Genomic DNA, 16,238 nt, shown 5'->3' on the forward strand with positions numbered 1-16,238 from the left:
TTTTTGAGACAGAGTCTCGTTCTATTGCTCAGGCTGGAGTGCAGTGGCATTATCATCCTTGAACTCCTGGGCTCAGATGATCCTCCCACCTCAGCCTCCTGAGTAATGGCACTACAAGCAGGCATCAGCAGGCCTGGCTCATTTCTAAAATTTTTGCAGAGACAGGGTCTACCTATGTTGCCCAGGCTGTAATGCTGTCTTTTTAAAGGTGATGTACATATTATCAGTCTTGCACTTATTAGTACATATATCTTTGAGTTTTGACAAACACAGTGTAATCATCAGAAGCAAGATTCAGAACAGTTCTGTCACTTCTCTGTGGCCATTAGTCTTTTCCTCTTGTCCACTTCAATCCTTTGCCAATCCAATCTGTTTTATTATCATCTTGCCTTTGAATAATGCCAACTAAATGAAACAATGGTATGTAGTCTTTTGAGTCAGGTTTCTTTTACATAGGATAATTTATTTGAGATTCATCTCTGTTGTTGGATGTATCAATATTTTCTTCCTTTTTATTGCTGAGTAGTGTTCCATTTAATACATATAAAAATTTGTTTATGCATTTCCCAGTTGAGAGATGTTTGAGTAGATTCTAGTTTGGAAAAATTGATATAGAAAGATAATACAACTATTTGTATACGAGTTTTTATATAAATGTAAGTTTCTCATTTTACTTGTGTAAATACATTGAATTGAGGGTGTTACGTGTTAGGATTGTTTAAACTTTTTTTATTCTCTTAATGTTAACATTTTCCATACTATAAGTACATCAAAATAAGAAATTAACATTGGTACAAGACTTTTTCCTAAGCTACACTTAATTATTTATATGTTGTGAGTTTTTCCCACTGATGGCCTTTTACTGTTCTAGGATCTACTCCAGGATCCCACATTATACTTAATTGTCATGTCTCTTCTGCCTTTAATTTGTGATGGTTCCTCAGTCTTTGTCATGACTTTGAAGACTACTAGTCAGTTATTTTGTAATATGTCATTTAATTTGGTTTTGTCAGATAGATCTTCATGATTAGAGAGTATGCATTTTTGGCAAGGATACCACAGAAAATCTTCTTCTCAGTACATTGTGACGGGGGTACGTAGTATTTACATTTCTTATTATTGGTGATATTAATCATGATGTTAACCTTAACCCCTTGGTAAGGCGATGTCTGGTGTCTGGAGAGTTTTTCTACTGTTAAAGTACTATCTTTATGTTTGTAATCAATAAGTATCTTAGGGAAGATACTTTAAGACTGTGGAAATATCCTCTTTCTCCTCACTAATTTTAGCATCTATTGGTGGATTCTTATTACTTTGTTATTACAGCACTTATTACCCTGATGTTCTGATGATGATTTTTTTTTGATGAATCTGATGATTCATTAATAGGAATGCTTTTGTAAGGAAGAACATCACTTGTCCCCAACTCTTTATTCAGTTGTCTGTTTATATCAATATCTGCTGATGGATATTTATTTTATGCCATTAGTTATAATCCAGAAGAATTATTTTGGTTTCATTGCTCAAATTGTTCTAACCTTGGCCTTTGAGAACTCTTTCAGTTTGGCTTTCCCCTTCTATGTGTCTTCTTACCACTGCACTCTCATCCTTTTAAATCATTTCCTTATTTTTTTAGCATTGTGGCAGTTCCATTTTGTATTTTGCCTGCCCTAGGCCTGGAAACAACCACTTCTCCAGGCACTCCTCTTTCTTTTTATTGGAGAATTAAAGATTATGATCTGGATAATAGGTGTATTTATTACTACTGAATTATTGCTACTGGGGTATCATTGGTTCTTTACTCAGCAGACACAGCTTATAAATATTTATATGTATACTAATTCATGCATTTATATATATTTATAATTCTTTCTGTTTTTGTCTATTTGTATACATGCATTTTAATGTTATAAGTTTGTTAAAATAGCTTGGATTCAAATCCAACACCATAGGACAGGGTTTCTTCTAGCTTTCCTGTTTTCTTTATTTGTATCTTCATTCTGTGACAGTGAGAAACCTGGCTGTTATTGTTTACTATACATTTACTTATTTGTTCAACCTTGTACACATATAAGAAACTGGCAAAATGTTTTCTAAAGTAGTTATGACATTTTACATTTCTACTAACAATTTATGAGAGTTGTCTAGGTGCTTTGTATCTTTACTGGCACGTGGTATCATCAGCGTTTTTTAAAGCCATTCTAATAACTATGTAGAGGTATCTTATTATGGTTTAGTTTGATTTTCATGATGTGGAGCATCATTTCGTTTTCTTGTTGGGTATATCTTTTGCCTATTAAAAAAAAAAGTGAGTTATTTGGCCAGGTGTGGTGGCTCAACACTTGTAATCCCAACATTTTGGGAGGTCAAGGCAGGTGGATCACCTGAGGTCAGGAGTTCAAGAACAGCCTGGCCAGCATGGTAGAACTTCATCTCTGCTACAGATACAAATACTAGCCAGGTGTGATGGCAGGTGTCTGTAACCCTAGCTACTTGGGAGGCTAAGGCAGGAGAATCACTTGAACCCAGGAGGCGGAGGTTGCAGTGAGCTAAGATTGTCGCACTGCATTCAAACATGGGTGACAGAGCAAGACTCTGTCTCATACACATAGAAAAAAAATGGGTTATTCATTTTCTTACTGAGTTTTGGGAGTTATTTATGTATTCTGGATATAAGTCCTTTATCAGATATGTGATATGTGAAAAATTTTTTTCAGTCTGTGGCTTTTTTTTTTTTAATTTTTTTATCAGCATCTTTCAAAGACAAAGAGTTCTTAAATTTGATACATAATTTATACTGTTTTTCTTTTATGGATTATGCCTTTGGTGTCATGTCTAAGAAATATATGTTTAATCCAAGATCATAAACATACCTGTGTTTACTTCTTAAAGTTTATACTTAGAGGTTTTACAGTTAAGTCTACATCCATTTTGAGTTAGATTTTTTTTATCCAGTATGATGTTATAGATGGAGATTCCTTTTACATCTAATTATTCCAGCACAATTTATCGAAAAAGAGTGTTCCTTCTTCATTTAATGTCTTTTTGCCATGGTCACAAATAATTTGATCATATATATGTGGATGTATTTTTTTTTTTTTTACTCTCTGTTTCATTCCATTGCTCAATATGCCTGTTCTTTCTTCATTACCACCATATCTTAACTAATGTAGCTTTACATTAAGTCAGAAAATCAGGTAGTGTGAGGCTTCCAACTTTGTTCTTCCTTTTCAAAATCGTATTGGCTATTCTGGTTTCTTTGTCTTTCTGTATAAATTTTAGAATCAATTTGTCTGTTTCTAAGAAATGTGCTAGGGTTTTATTCAGAATTGCTATGAACCTGTATATCAGTTGGGAGAGAACAGATGACCTCATAATTTTGAGTCTTGCAATCTATGACTATGGAATATTTCTCATTTACTTAGGGCTTCTTGGCTTTATTAGTGTCTTTTAGTTCTCAGCATACAAAGCTTGTACATGTTGTATAGCTTTACATCTAAATATTTTACATTTTTGGAACTGTCTGACACTTTGTTTCAAATAACTTTGTTGCTAATATATAGGAATACAGTTTTATATATTAACTAATCTTGTGACCCTTCTAAACGAAGTTGCTACTTCTAAGTGGCTTTTTAAAGTTTGTGGGTTCTTAAGGTTTGTCTACATTTTATCTGTGACTAGACACTGCATTCTTTACAATTTGTATGCATTTAATTTAATTTTGTGTGCACTTAATTTTCTTGATTTACTGTACTGGCTAAATTCTTCAGCACTTTGTTGGATAGAAATGATTAGAGTGGTAAATGGTTCTTATCAAACCAAGAAATTTCCCTTTCATTGAAAGGAATTGAAGGACTTGCTGAAGCCTTTCAGTCGTGGTGGGTATAGGATGTTGTCAAAGGTTTTCTTCTGCATCTGTCATCTAAGTGGACATTTATCTTTTTTGTTTGTTTGTTTTTTGCCTCAAGGGACCAGCTTTTATTTTTTTTTCGTATTTTTTTTCAGCTTTCAATTGTATTAGTTTCTGTTTTATTTCTTTCTTCTTCTTTTGGTTTTTATTTGCTCTTTTTTTAAGTTTCTTTGAGAAGATGCTTAGGTCATTAATTTTAGGCCTTCTCTAATACAAACATTTGGGAAAATGTTTAAATCATTAATTTTAGGACTTCTCTAATATAAGCATGTAAAGCTGTAAATTTCATTGTAAATGCTGCTTTAGCTGTATCTCAAAACTTTAGATAATTCTTGCCATTTTCTACTTCCATGTAAGTTTTGGAAAATAGTTTGTCAAACCCACAAAAGTAAAAAGAATTGTAATTTTGGTTATGATTCCTTTGAATCTGTAGATAAATTTGGGAGAATTTGTATCTTTATAGCATGTATTCTTCCAGTCTATGAAATGGTATATTTCTTCGTTTATTAAGATTTTTAATAAATTAGTGAAAACACAAATACAGAACCAGTCACTGTTAAAATGACAACAAAGCAATATTTATAAACAGTCTTTTGCTCATAGATGCAACAACTTAAATGAAATGGACAAATTACTTGAAATATACCAACTATCAAAGCTTACATGAGAAGAAATAACTTGAATATTCTTATATCTACTAAAGAAAACTTAAGGCTTGGATGGCTTCACGGGCGAATTCTTTTAAATGTGAATCTTAAAAAAGGCAAAGATGACACAAAAAATTATGGACCAGCATCCCTAATAAACATAGATGGTTAAAATCTTAGCAAAATTTTAACAAATGAAAACCAATGTGTATACAAAGGATAAAACATCATGGGTAAATGGAGGTTTATCCCTGGAATCAAGCAGTAACCAGACTAAAAAGGAAAAACCATATGATCATCTCAGTAGATACCGTCTATTGTGCAATAAATTATTCCAAAACGTAGTATCTTAAAATAGTTAATCTGTATTATCTCACAGTTTTTGTGGGTCAGGAATCTGAATCCAGCTTAGTTGAGTAAGCTCAGGATTTCTCAGTACAGTGCAATGAAGGTTTTGGCTGAGGTTGCATTGATCTCAAGGCCCAACCAGGGAGGGATCTAATTTCAAGCTCACTAGTAGTTGGTAGCAAGATTCACTTGCCTTCGTCTTGTTGATCTGAAGGGTCTCAGTTCAGTGCTATTATCTGGAGGCTGTTTTTGTTGCCCAAGTGGGCCTCTACTTAGAGCAGTTCATAGCATGACACCTTGTATCATTGAATCAGGGTATTTCCCTGACCCCTTCATGCTTGGGAACTAGAGTGCATGAATGCTAGCAGGTGCAAGCTTCACTCACTCGCCGTTCTACCTCTCGCATGATATGGGGAGTACAGGTAAGCAGGTGCAGGAGCTGGAGCGAGTGCTTTTGGGTGCCAGCAAGAGCAAACTCTGTACTAGCCCCATCGTGGCATCTAGGAGAGGGCGCCTGTGTCCTCTGAAGCCCCAGAGGAAATGATACAGTGCCCTTTTAGCTTTGCCATCCGTGGATGGCTCAAGTGTTAACAGCTTAGGAGGATTAGTGTGACAGCTTTTTGCACGCACATGTGTGGCGCATGAATTCTTGTCTGGCATCCAGGAGGAATGAGGTCACATGAATGATTTGAAGATGGTAGATGCAGGGGATTTTATTGCTGTTGAAAGTGGCTGTCAGTGGGAAGGAGAGCTGAAAAGGGGTTGGAGCAAGAAGGTAGTCTTCCCCTGAAGTCCGGCCATCCCCAGCCAGGCTCATCTCCAAAGCTATGCTGGAAGGAGAGCTGAAAAGGGGTTGGAGCAGGAAGGTAGTCTTCCCCTGAAGTCTGGCCATCCCCAGCCAGACACATCTCCAAAGCTATGCCGAAAGGAGAGCTGAAAAGGGGTTGGAGCAGGAAGGTAGTCTTCCCCTGAAGTATGGCCATCCCCAGCCAGACTCATCTCCAAAGCTATGCCGTCAAGCCATCACTCTGAAGTCAAGCTGCTTCTCTCAGACATCCAGCTGCTTCTCCTCTTCCCTCTGCCAGCCGAGCCTGGGATTTTTATGGGTACAGGATGGGGTAGGGCAGGCCCTGGATGGCTTTGGAAAAGGCAACATTCAAGTGGAAAAACAGGGATGTAAATTACCACTTTGGGCTGCAGTTCCAGGCTTGAGGGTGGGACATTCCCTGGGGATCTGTCCTCTTCTGCCCAGAATTTCATTCCCTCCTGTTCCTATCATCAGATAAAGCTAGTGAAGAAAGCACAGTCTGCTTTAGTGGACATCACAGTCTTTTATAAATTAATCTTGAAAGTGACATGTTATCACTTTTGTCCTTTGCTTCAGAAGGGCAACAACAGAAAAAAAAAAAAAAAAAGGCAAATTGGACTTTGTCTAAACTTAAAACTTTTGTATGTTGAAGAACACTATGAAGAAAGTGAAAAGACAGCCCACAAAATAAGCTATTTTGTATGTTATATATCTGGTAAGGGTCTAGTATCCAAAATATATAAAGAATTATTATAACTCAATGATAAGAAGATTACCCAATTTAAAAATGAACAAAGGATTTAAATAGCTGTTTCTCCAAAGAAGATACATTAGATAGGAAATAAAGACATGGAAAGATGCATAACGTAATAATTCCTTGGAAAAATGCAAAGTAATACCACAATGAGATTTCACAATTCAGCTATTCACAGGAATAAAGTGTTAAACCTGACTGTACCAAATGTTGTTAAGGATGTAAAGCAACTGGAACTTGCATATAGTGCTGGTGGGTATGTAAAATGGTTCAACTGCTTTGGAAAACATTTTTGGAATTTCTTTAAAAATTAAACATAGATTTACCATTTGATCCAGCTATTCTATTTATGTATTTACTCAAGATTTAAACAGATATTCATAGCTGCTTTATTTGTAATAGTCCCCAACTTGAAACAACCCAGATTTTCATCAACAGGTAAATGGATAAATTATTGTGTGTGTGTGTGTGTGTGTGTGTATAAAATGGAATAGTATTCAACAGTGGAAAGGAACCAAGTATCAATGTATGTAATAAAATGAATGTGTTTCAAAATAATTATAGTGAATGAAGGAAACCAGAAGAAAAGGGGTACAACTATAATAGAATAAAGGGGAGAGGTTTTTTATTTTTTGAGACAGGTTCTCACTTTGTCACTTTGACACCCAGGCTGTATTGCAGTGGCATGATCTTCGTTTTCTGCAGCCTTGACCTCCTAGGCTCAAGTGATCCTCCCACCTCAGCCCCCCTTGTAGCTGGGACTAAAGGTGCACACCACCACACCTAGCTAATTCTTTATATATTTTTTTAAAGGTGAGGTTTTTACCACATTGCCCAGGTTTGTATGAAACTCCTGAGCTCAAGTAGTTTGCCTCCCTTGGCCTCCCGAAGTGCTAGAAATATAGGCATGAGCCACCACACGCAGCCAAAGGGGAATTTTTCAGTTCCAAAATGGTGGTGTAGGAGCAAGTTGACTTCAGTCTCTTTAACAGAAAACTGAAAGCAAATATACAGTGCCAAGATTACTACCACCAATATCCCAGAACTCAAATAGGATGAGGCAGCTTTCAGGGCCACAGAGAAATGAAAAAACTCTTAAGCAGATAGTCTGATACTGGGAAATAAATATTTGGCCTTCATGTCCCATTTCCTGATGTACAACTCTTAAATCCTTAGAATCTCCAAAGTCCTGTATTTTTGTATGCTAGTACTGACTGATAGCTTTAGGGTGGGGCTGGTTACCATAAAGATGAAGCCATGATTAGAAGTTTGGGACTTTCAGCCCTTCCCTGAAACCCTCTGGGAGAGGAGAGGCGTTGAAGGTCAAGTTGATCACCAATGACCAGTGGTTTAATTAACTAGGCCTACATCATGAAGCCTTCATAAAAACTTTAGAGGACAGGGTTCAGAGAGCTTCTGGATAGCTGTATATCTGGAGGTTCCTGCAGGGTGGCATGCCCAGGGATTGAATGGAAGTGCCACACACCTTCACCTGTACCTTGCCCTATACATTTCTTCATCCGTATCCTTTGCAATATCATTTAAGCCTGTTTTGCTGAGTTCTGTGAGCCACTCTAGCAAATTGTTCAAACCCAAGGAGGAAGTTGTGGGAACCCCAACTTGAATCTGATTGGTCAGAAGTTCTGGAGGCATGGACTTGTGACTGAAGGTGGGGAGGCAATCTTGGAGACTGAGCCCTCAACCTGAAGGATCAGACTCTATTTCCAGGTAGGTAGTGTCAGAATTAAATTCTGCATATAGATAGGGGGAAATCCCCACCTGCAAACATTTGGTCAAATAATTTTTGGATTGTTCTGGTGTGAGAGCAGAGAAAAAACATTGTTTTGGAGTTTTTCCTAAACAGATGGTAATTGGACTTCTTATCTGTGATAGTCTTCCCTTGAGTCTTTGTGGCACCAAATGCACAGAATAGTTCCCTTCAATTCATGGTTTCTCTGCTGGAAGTTGTGAAATCGAGGTGGATAACTAGCTTCCCTATCATCTCAGGTTCCCTCTCAGGAGAATTTTTCCTCCCTCAACTCACTGGAAGCATTGGCAGTGCCTGAAGGTAGAAATATTGCTAAGGACAGGCAGAGTAAAAGGCGGGGAGGTAGTAACACTATCCCTGACCTTGCAAACTCTGCTCTGCAACTCAACCAAAGGAGATGCCAAATCATAGTGGCTGTTCAGCAGCACCACACTGTAAGAGGTATGTTCTACAGGTCCCCTAGGCAGGAACTCCTAATGATCCTTCTCACACTGCTGTGATACATTCTTTGTGATTTTCCCCATTCAGTACAGGCAACACTTAGATTGTTTACAAAAGCTGAGGCAAACCTGTGTTTAAGGTGCCATCTAGTACTAAAAAGGTGGTGGTGACCTAGTGGGAAACAATATTCAACAGGTAAATTACAAAGAGTGGCTAAGCAAACATGCCCAGTAAACACCAAATCAAGCCAAACCAAGAAGACTGGAATAAATGAATTATTCATTGCGAAAATGTGGACATAAATCTACAGGACATAACAAATAGGGAACAGTGACGTCCCCAAAAAGACAAAGAAAAACTCCAATGACTGATCCTAATGAGACAAAAAGTATATGAGCTCTCTGATCAAGGATTTAAAATAGCAGTTTTAAGTAAACTCAGTGATCTCCAAGATAAAAAAATTCAGAAATTCATTAAAGAAATTAAACAGATTGAAATTATTTTTAAAAATGAAATTTGGATCTCAGAAATATATTGGGCAACTAAAAATTTTATTAGAGACTGAACAGCAGAATGGACCAAGCAGAGAAAAGAATCAGTGAGCGACAGGCTATTTGAAAACATACATTCAGAGGAGAAAAAATTAGAAAGATGAAGATTACCTGCAAGATACAGAAAATTACTTAAATAGACCAAATCTAAAAATAATTAGTGTTCAAGAGGGAGTTGAGGTAGAAAACTTATTCAGAGAAATAATAACAGAAAACATTCCCAAACTTGAGAAAGATATAAATATCCAGGTATAGGAAGGTCTGAGAACAACAAATAGATTTGATCCAAATAAGATTACCCTAAGGCATATAATCAAACTCTTAAAGGGCAAGGATAAAGAAAGGATTCTAAAAGCAGCAAGAGAAAAGAATCAAATAACATGTAAACATACTCCAATTCATCTGGCAACAAACATCTCAACGGAAGCCATATAGGCCAGGAAGGAGTTAGATGACATTTTTAAAGGGCTGAATGAAAATAAAAATCTGTCATCCAAGGATACTGTATCTAGCAAGTATATCCTTGAAATAGCAAAACCAGATAAAGTTTTCCCAGACAAAAGCTAGGAGACTTCACCGCTACCAACGAATTTTACAAGAAATTCTAAAGGGAATTCTGGAAGACAAAAACATGTTCAAAAAGAAAACATTTGAAGGTGTGAAACTGGCCAGTTAAAGTAAGTACACAGACCAGACCGTTAATATTCTTTTTTTTTTTTTTTTTCCCCGGAGAGGGTTTTGTTCTGTTGACCAGGCTGGAGTGCAGTGGCATGATCTCAGCTCACTGAAGCCTCTGCTTTGTGGGCTCCAGTGATCATCCCACCTCTGCCTCCCAAGTAGATGGAACTACAAGTGTGTGCCAGCACACCTGGCTAATTTCTATATTTTTTGTAGAGATGGGGTTTCACCATGTTGCCCATGCTAGTCTCAAACTCCTGGGCTCAAGAGATCCACCTGCCTTAGCCTTCCAAACTGCTGGGATTACAGGCATATAGGTAGGGGGAAATGAACCACTATGCACAGCTCCCCAGAATATTATTTTTTCTTTTTTTTTTTTTTTCCAAGATGGAATCTCGCTGTGTTGCTCAGACTGAAGAGCAGTGGCATGATCTCGGATTACTGCAGCCTCTGCCTCCTAGGCTCAAGCAGTTCTCCTCCCTCAGCCTTCTAAGTAGCTGGAACTGCAGGCATGTGCCACCACACCTGACTAATTTTTATTTATTTTTAAGTGGAGTTGGGGTTTCGCTTTGTTGGCCAGGCTAGTCTCGAACTTGTGGCCTTAAGTGATCCACTCACCTTGACCTCCCAAAGTACTGGGATGACAGGCCTGAGCCACCACACCTGGCCACCCAAGAATATTCTAATGCTGTAATTGTGGTGTACAATTCACTTATGACTCTAGTGTGAAGCCTAAGAGAAAAATCTGTCAAAAACTGTGATAGCTACTGCAGCCTATTGAGACATAAGGAATATAAAAATATGTAAATTAAGATATAAATTCAAAATGTGTGGAGGATGTAATTAAAGTATAGAGCTTTTTTATTTAATTTTCTGTGTTTCTATTCTTTGTTATCTAATGTAAGCTTTCATCTTTTAGAAATTACCTTGTATTTACAAGGTAATTTTTAAGACTTATGTTAAGCACAATGCAAAAACTTATTGTAGACACACTAAAAACAACAAGCAATGCGTTAGACAGTAGCAGTGACTCATGCCTGTAGCCCTAGCTCTTCAAGAGGCTGAGACGGTAGTATTGCTTGAGCCCAGCAGCTTGAGGTTGCAGTTAGCTGTGATGCTGTCACTCCACTCCAGCTTGGGTACCAGAACAGGACCTTGTCTCAAAAAAAAAAAAGAAAGAAAGAAAAATCAACAAAACATACTAACAAAGAAAATCACCTAGTCACAAAGGAAAACAGTAAGAATGGAAGAAGAGGAGACAAGTTAGAAAACAGCCATTAAATAACAAAATGGCAGTGGTAAGTTATTATCAGTACTAACATGGAACAAAAATGAATTCAGTTCTCAGTTTAAAGACACAGAATAGCTAAATGGATTAAGAAAAACAAGACCCTACTGTATGCTTTTTATAAGAAACCCACTTAATCTATAAAGACACAAATGGAAAGTGAAGGGATGGAGAAAGGTATTTCACTCATGCAAGTGGAAATCAAAAAGGATGTAGAGTAGCTTATGTAAATAGACTACCAATTCATGACTGTAAAAAGAGACAAAGTCACTATAAAATGATAAAGGGGTCAATTCAGCAAGATGATATAACAATGATAAATATTTATGTAACCAATGCTGGAACACCCCAGTATATAAAGCGAACCTTAATAGATCTAAAGGGAACAGTTAGATAAATAAGATAACATGTTTTGATAAATCAGTAGGATGGATGTAGTTTACATTAATCGGTTGTGTATTTCAAAATAGCTAGAAGAAAATAATTCACATGTGTCAAATAGAAGTAACATATTTAAGGTGCTGGATATCCCAATTACACTGATTAGACTTTATAAATTATATGAATGTATTAAATTACCACATCCACCCTGAATATAGATGCACCTAATACATATCAATTAAATGTTTAAACTAGTCCTAAAGGGAGAGAGAGACTGCAATTCAGTATTAGTGGGGAGCTTCAATAACACCCTCTCGATAATGGACAGATCATTGAGACGTAACACCAACCAGGAAACACTGGAGTTAAACTACACAGGCCTAGCTGACATTTATAGAACATTTGAATTGCTACAAAATACACATTATTTTCATCAGCAGATGAAACAGTCTTCAGAATAGATCATATCTTAGGACACTAAACAAGTCTCAACAGATTAAAAAAAAAAAATAGAAATCACATCAGGTGTGTTTTTTCTGTCCACAATGGAACAACACTAGAAAAGCAAGAGGAACCTTGGAAACTATACAAATACAGGAGAATTATTAAACCAACATGTTTTTGAATGACCAAGGGCCAATGAAATTACAAAGGAAATTTTAAAATTTCACAAAACAAATGAAAATCGGAGATACAACTTGCTAAAATTTATGGGATATATCAAAAAAGGTACTAAGAGGGAAGTGTATAGCAATAAATACCTACAACCAAACAGCAGAATGACTTCAAACAACCTGACGAAGCTTATCAAGGAACTGGAAAAGCAAGAACAAACTAAACCCAAAATTATTAGAAGGAAAGAAGTAATGAAGATCAGAGTACAGATAGATGAAATTGAGACAGGAAAAAACAATTCAGTAGATTAATGAAATGAAAAGTTTATTTTTGAATATAAAATTGACAAACCTTTAGATTGACTAAGAAAAAAAGATCCAAATAAATCTGAGATAAGAAAGGGAACATAACTGAGATCACAGAAATACAAACTCATCAGAGACTATTATGAACAACTACATACCAACAAATTGGAAAACCTAGAGGAAATGGAAAAATTTATGGACTCTTAGAACTTACCAAGATTGAACCACAAAGAAATAGCCTCAACAAAGCAGAATGGATGATGAGATTAAAGCCACAAATAAAGTTCCCCATCAAAGAAAAGCCCAGGATCTGAGAACTTTACTATGGAATTCTTTTTTTTTTTTTTTTTTTTTTTAGTCGGAGTTTCGCTCTTGTTACCCAGGCTGGAGTGCAATGGCGCAATCTCAGCTCCCCACAACCTCCACCTCCTGGGTTCAGGCAATTCTCCTGCCTCATCCTCCTGAGTAGCTGGGATTACAGGCATGTGCCACCATGCCCAGCTAATTTTTTCTATTTTTAGTAGAGACGGGTTTTCACCATGTTGACCAGGATGCTCTCAATCTCTTGACCTCGTGATCCACCCGCCTCGGCCTCCCAAAGTGCTGGGATTACAGGCGTGAGCCACCGCGCCCGGCCTTTACTATGGAATTCTTCCAAACATTTAAAGTAGAATGAATACCAATTCAACCCAGAGTCTTCAAAAAAAATTGAAGAGGAGGGAATACTTCCAAACTCATCCTACTAATATCATACTAATACCAATGCTAGGCAAGGATACAACAAGCAAAACAATAGGTCAGTATTACTGGTGAACATACATGCAAAAATCCTCAGCTTAATACTTGCAAGCCACATTCAACAGTATATTAAAAAGGTCATTTCCCATGTTCAAGTGGAATTCATACCAGGGATGCAAAGATAGCTTAACACATGCAAATCAGTAAACGTGATTTATCACATTAAGAGAACCAAGAACAAAAACCATATGAGCCTTCTAATAGATGCTGAAAATGCATTTAATAATATTCAGCATCTCTTTATAATAAAAACCCTCAACAAATGGGATAATAGAAGGAACATTCTTCTAACTAATAAAGATGTATATGAAAAACTCACAGCTAACTTCACACTGAATGGGGAAAAGTTGAAAACCTTTCTCTAGGATCTAGAACAAGACAAGGATGCCCATTTTCATCTTTATTCAACATAGTGCTGGGAGTTGTAGCCAGGACAAAATTAGGCAAGAGAAAGAAATAAAGGGCATCAGAATTGGAAAGGAAGAAGTCGAACTAGCATTTGCAGAGGACATAATCCTTTATTGAGAAAAATCTATAAGACTCCACCAGAAAACTTTCAGAACTGATAAATGAATTCAGTAAAGTCACAGAACATAAAATCAACATACAAAAATTGGTAGCTTTAAATATATGCCAACAGTGAACAATCTGAAAAAGAAATAGAGAAAGCCATTCCATTTACACCAGCTGTAAAGAATATAAGATACCTAATAATTTCTTTAACCAGAGAAGTGAAAGACATATACAAGGAAAATTGTGAAATATTGATGAAAGAAATTGAAGAGGTCTCTGCATTTCCATGTTTATTGCAGTATTATTCACAATAGCCAATAGGCAATCGATCCAAGTGTCCATCAACAGATGAATTAATAAAGAAATGTTGTGTAGATATACAATGAAATACTGTTGTGTTGGGGTTTAGGGGAACCCCTAGTTCCCCTGAGGACATTTTTCCATGTTCTTGGTTTATCACTCCCCAAGAATGGGAGGGAATACCACAGTGCTGTGCGCAGTAAATGCCGGACTTAAGAGTGTTTGTAGAAAGTGATTTATTTAAGTAGAGAAAGAGAAACAGGAGAAGGGAGAGAGAAACAGCTAGCTCTCCCACTGAGTGAGAGAAGGAAAAGCAGCTCTCAGACTGAGTGAGCAGGGTTCCCAGAGAGGGAAAACCAGAGAAGGAAAGCTCCTCTCACACTGAGTGAGAGAATTCAGAAAGATGGAACCCATGAGAGGAAAGCAGCTTCCACACTGGGTGGAAGCCACGAAGAGCATGTGGAAATGGGACCCCAGAGGGGAAATCCAGGAGGGGAAAGATTGTTCCCACTATGTGGGAGGGAATTTCAGAGAGCTGGAAATTCCGTGTGGGTGAAGGAACAGGGGAATTTATCCTGGGAGAAATTCCCATCTCCCCAAGTTCCTCTGGCCAATGAAAGAAGTTCCTTAGAACTTCCACTGGGGTAATTGACTCTTAGTTTCTTCCCAGCCTATGGAGTGAGATGGGAGGGAGGCATGGCACTGGGAAGTTCTTGCCCTTAAAACTATGCCCCCTTGTGGACCCTGAAAGATAACACATTCCCTCGATACTATTCATATGTATAAAGAGAATGAAATTCTGTCACTTGTGACAGCATGGATGAACCTAGAAGTCATTATATTAATTGAGATAAGCCAGACACAGAAAGACAAATAATCACATGTTCTCACTCATATGGAGAGCTAAAAAAGTGGATCTCATGAAGATAGAGAGTAGATTGGTAAGTACCAGAGAAACTGGGAAGAGGGGTAGATGAATGAGTACAAACTTCAGTTAGATCGAAGAAATAAGGTCTAGTGTTTGATTAGTTGGTAGAGTAAGCATAGTTAATAATCTGTTGTACATGTCAAAGTAACTAGAAGATAATAATTTGAATGTTCCTAATATAAATAAAAGATAAATGTTTAAAGTAATGGATATCCCAATTACTCTGATTTTATCTTGATACATTATATGAATGCATCGGATTATCACATGTACCAATAAAAATAAATAAATGAATTAGTTCATTTCCATGCTGCTAATAAAGAAATACCTGAGACTGGGTCAGGTATTTCCTTTGTAAAGGAAAGTGATTTAATTGACTCACAGTTCAGTGTGGCTGGGGAGGCCTCAGTACACTTATAATGATGGTGGAAGAGGAAGCAGACACGTCCTTCTTTACGTGGTGGCAGCAAGGAGAAGTGCCAAGCAAAAGGGCAAGAGCCCCTCACAAAACCATCAGATCTTGTGAGAACTCACTATTATGAGAACATCATGAGAGTAACTGCCCCATGATTAAATTACCTCTCACTGGGTCCCTCCCATGACGTGTGGGGATTATGGTAACTAAATTTAAGATGAAATTTGAGTGGGGACACAACCAAACCATATCATGCACTCCTAAGTATTTTTTTAAATAAAGGATCCCTTAAACTATTAAGGAAACTATACATGCCTTAACATCAAAGAAGATAAAAGATGTAAGTGGACATACTACAGAAGAGGCAGTATATACTACTGTTAAAAATGTTAAGAGATGTTTAGCATCTTTTTTGGCCAGGGGAAGATGATACAGTTTGATGGTGTTCCCACCCAGATCTCATCTTGAATTGTAGCTTCCACAGTTCCCACATATTGTGGGAGAGACCTGGTGAGAGGTAATTGAATCGTGAGGGTATTTCCCATCCTATTCTCATGATAGTGAATACCCTCTCACACAATCTGATGGTTTTATAAGGGGAATTTCCCTGCACAAGTTCTCTTCTCTTGTCTGCCGCCATGTGAGACATGACTTTTTCCTTCTGCTGTGATTGTGAGGCCTCCCCAGCCACGTGAAACTATGAATTCATTAAACCTCTTTTGTAAGTTTCCAAGTCTCAGGTATGTCTTAGCAGCAGAGGAACGAAACTACACTCCAGTCTGTCTACATA

The 16,238-nt window shown here is 37.3% G+C and overlaps 1 protein-coding gene across 7 annotated transcripts in view; it reads left to right on the top strand.

Moving 5' to 3' along the window:
* Positions 1-16,238, top strand: part of SLC25A40 (solute carrier family 25 member 40) — a 62,224-nt gene that overhangs the window by 12,514 nt on the left and 33,472 nt on the right. Inside the window, exon 1 of one of the 7 annotated variants that reach the window (XM_037741340.1) lies at positions 6,888-6,905. The exons of 5 other annotated variants lie outside the window; for them this stretch is intronic. The gene's annotated coding sequence lies outside the window, so the exon portion shown is untranslated. Of the gene's footprint in view, positions 1-6,887; positions 6,906-7,903; positions 8,196-16,238 lie in introns of those variants that run through there. One more of the 7 variants, XM_037741339.1, reaches the window with a different exon arrangement.

This window comes from Cebus imitator, unplaced genomic scaffold (genome assembly GCF_001604975.1).
Source record: "Cebus imitator isolate Cc_AM_T3 unplaced genomic scaffold, Cebus_imitator-1.0 Scaffold98, whole genome shotgun sequence".
NCBI lineage: Eukaryota > Metazoa > Chordata > Mammalia > Primates > Cebidae > Cebus > Cebus imitator.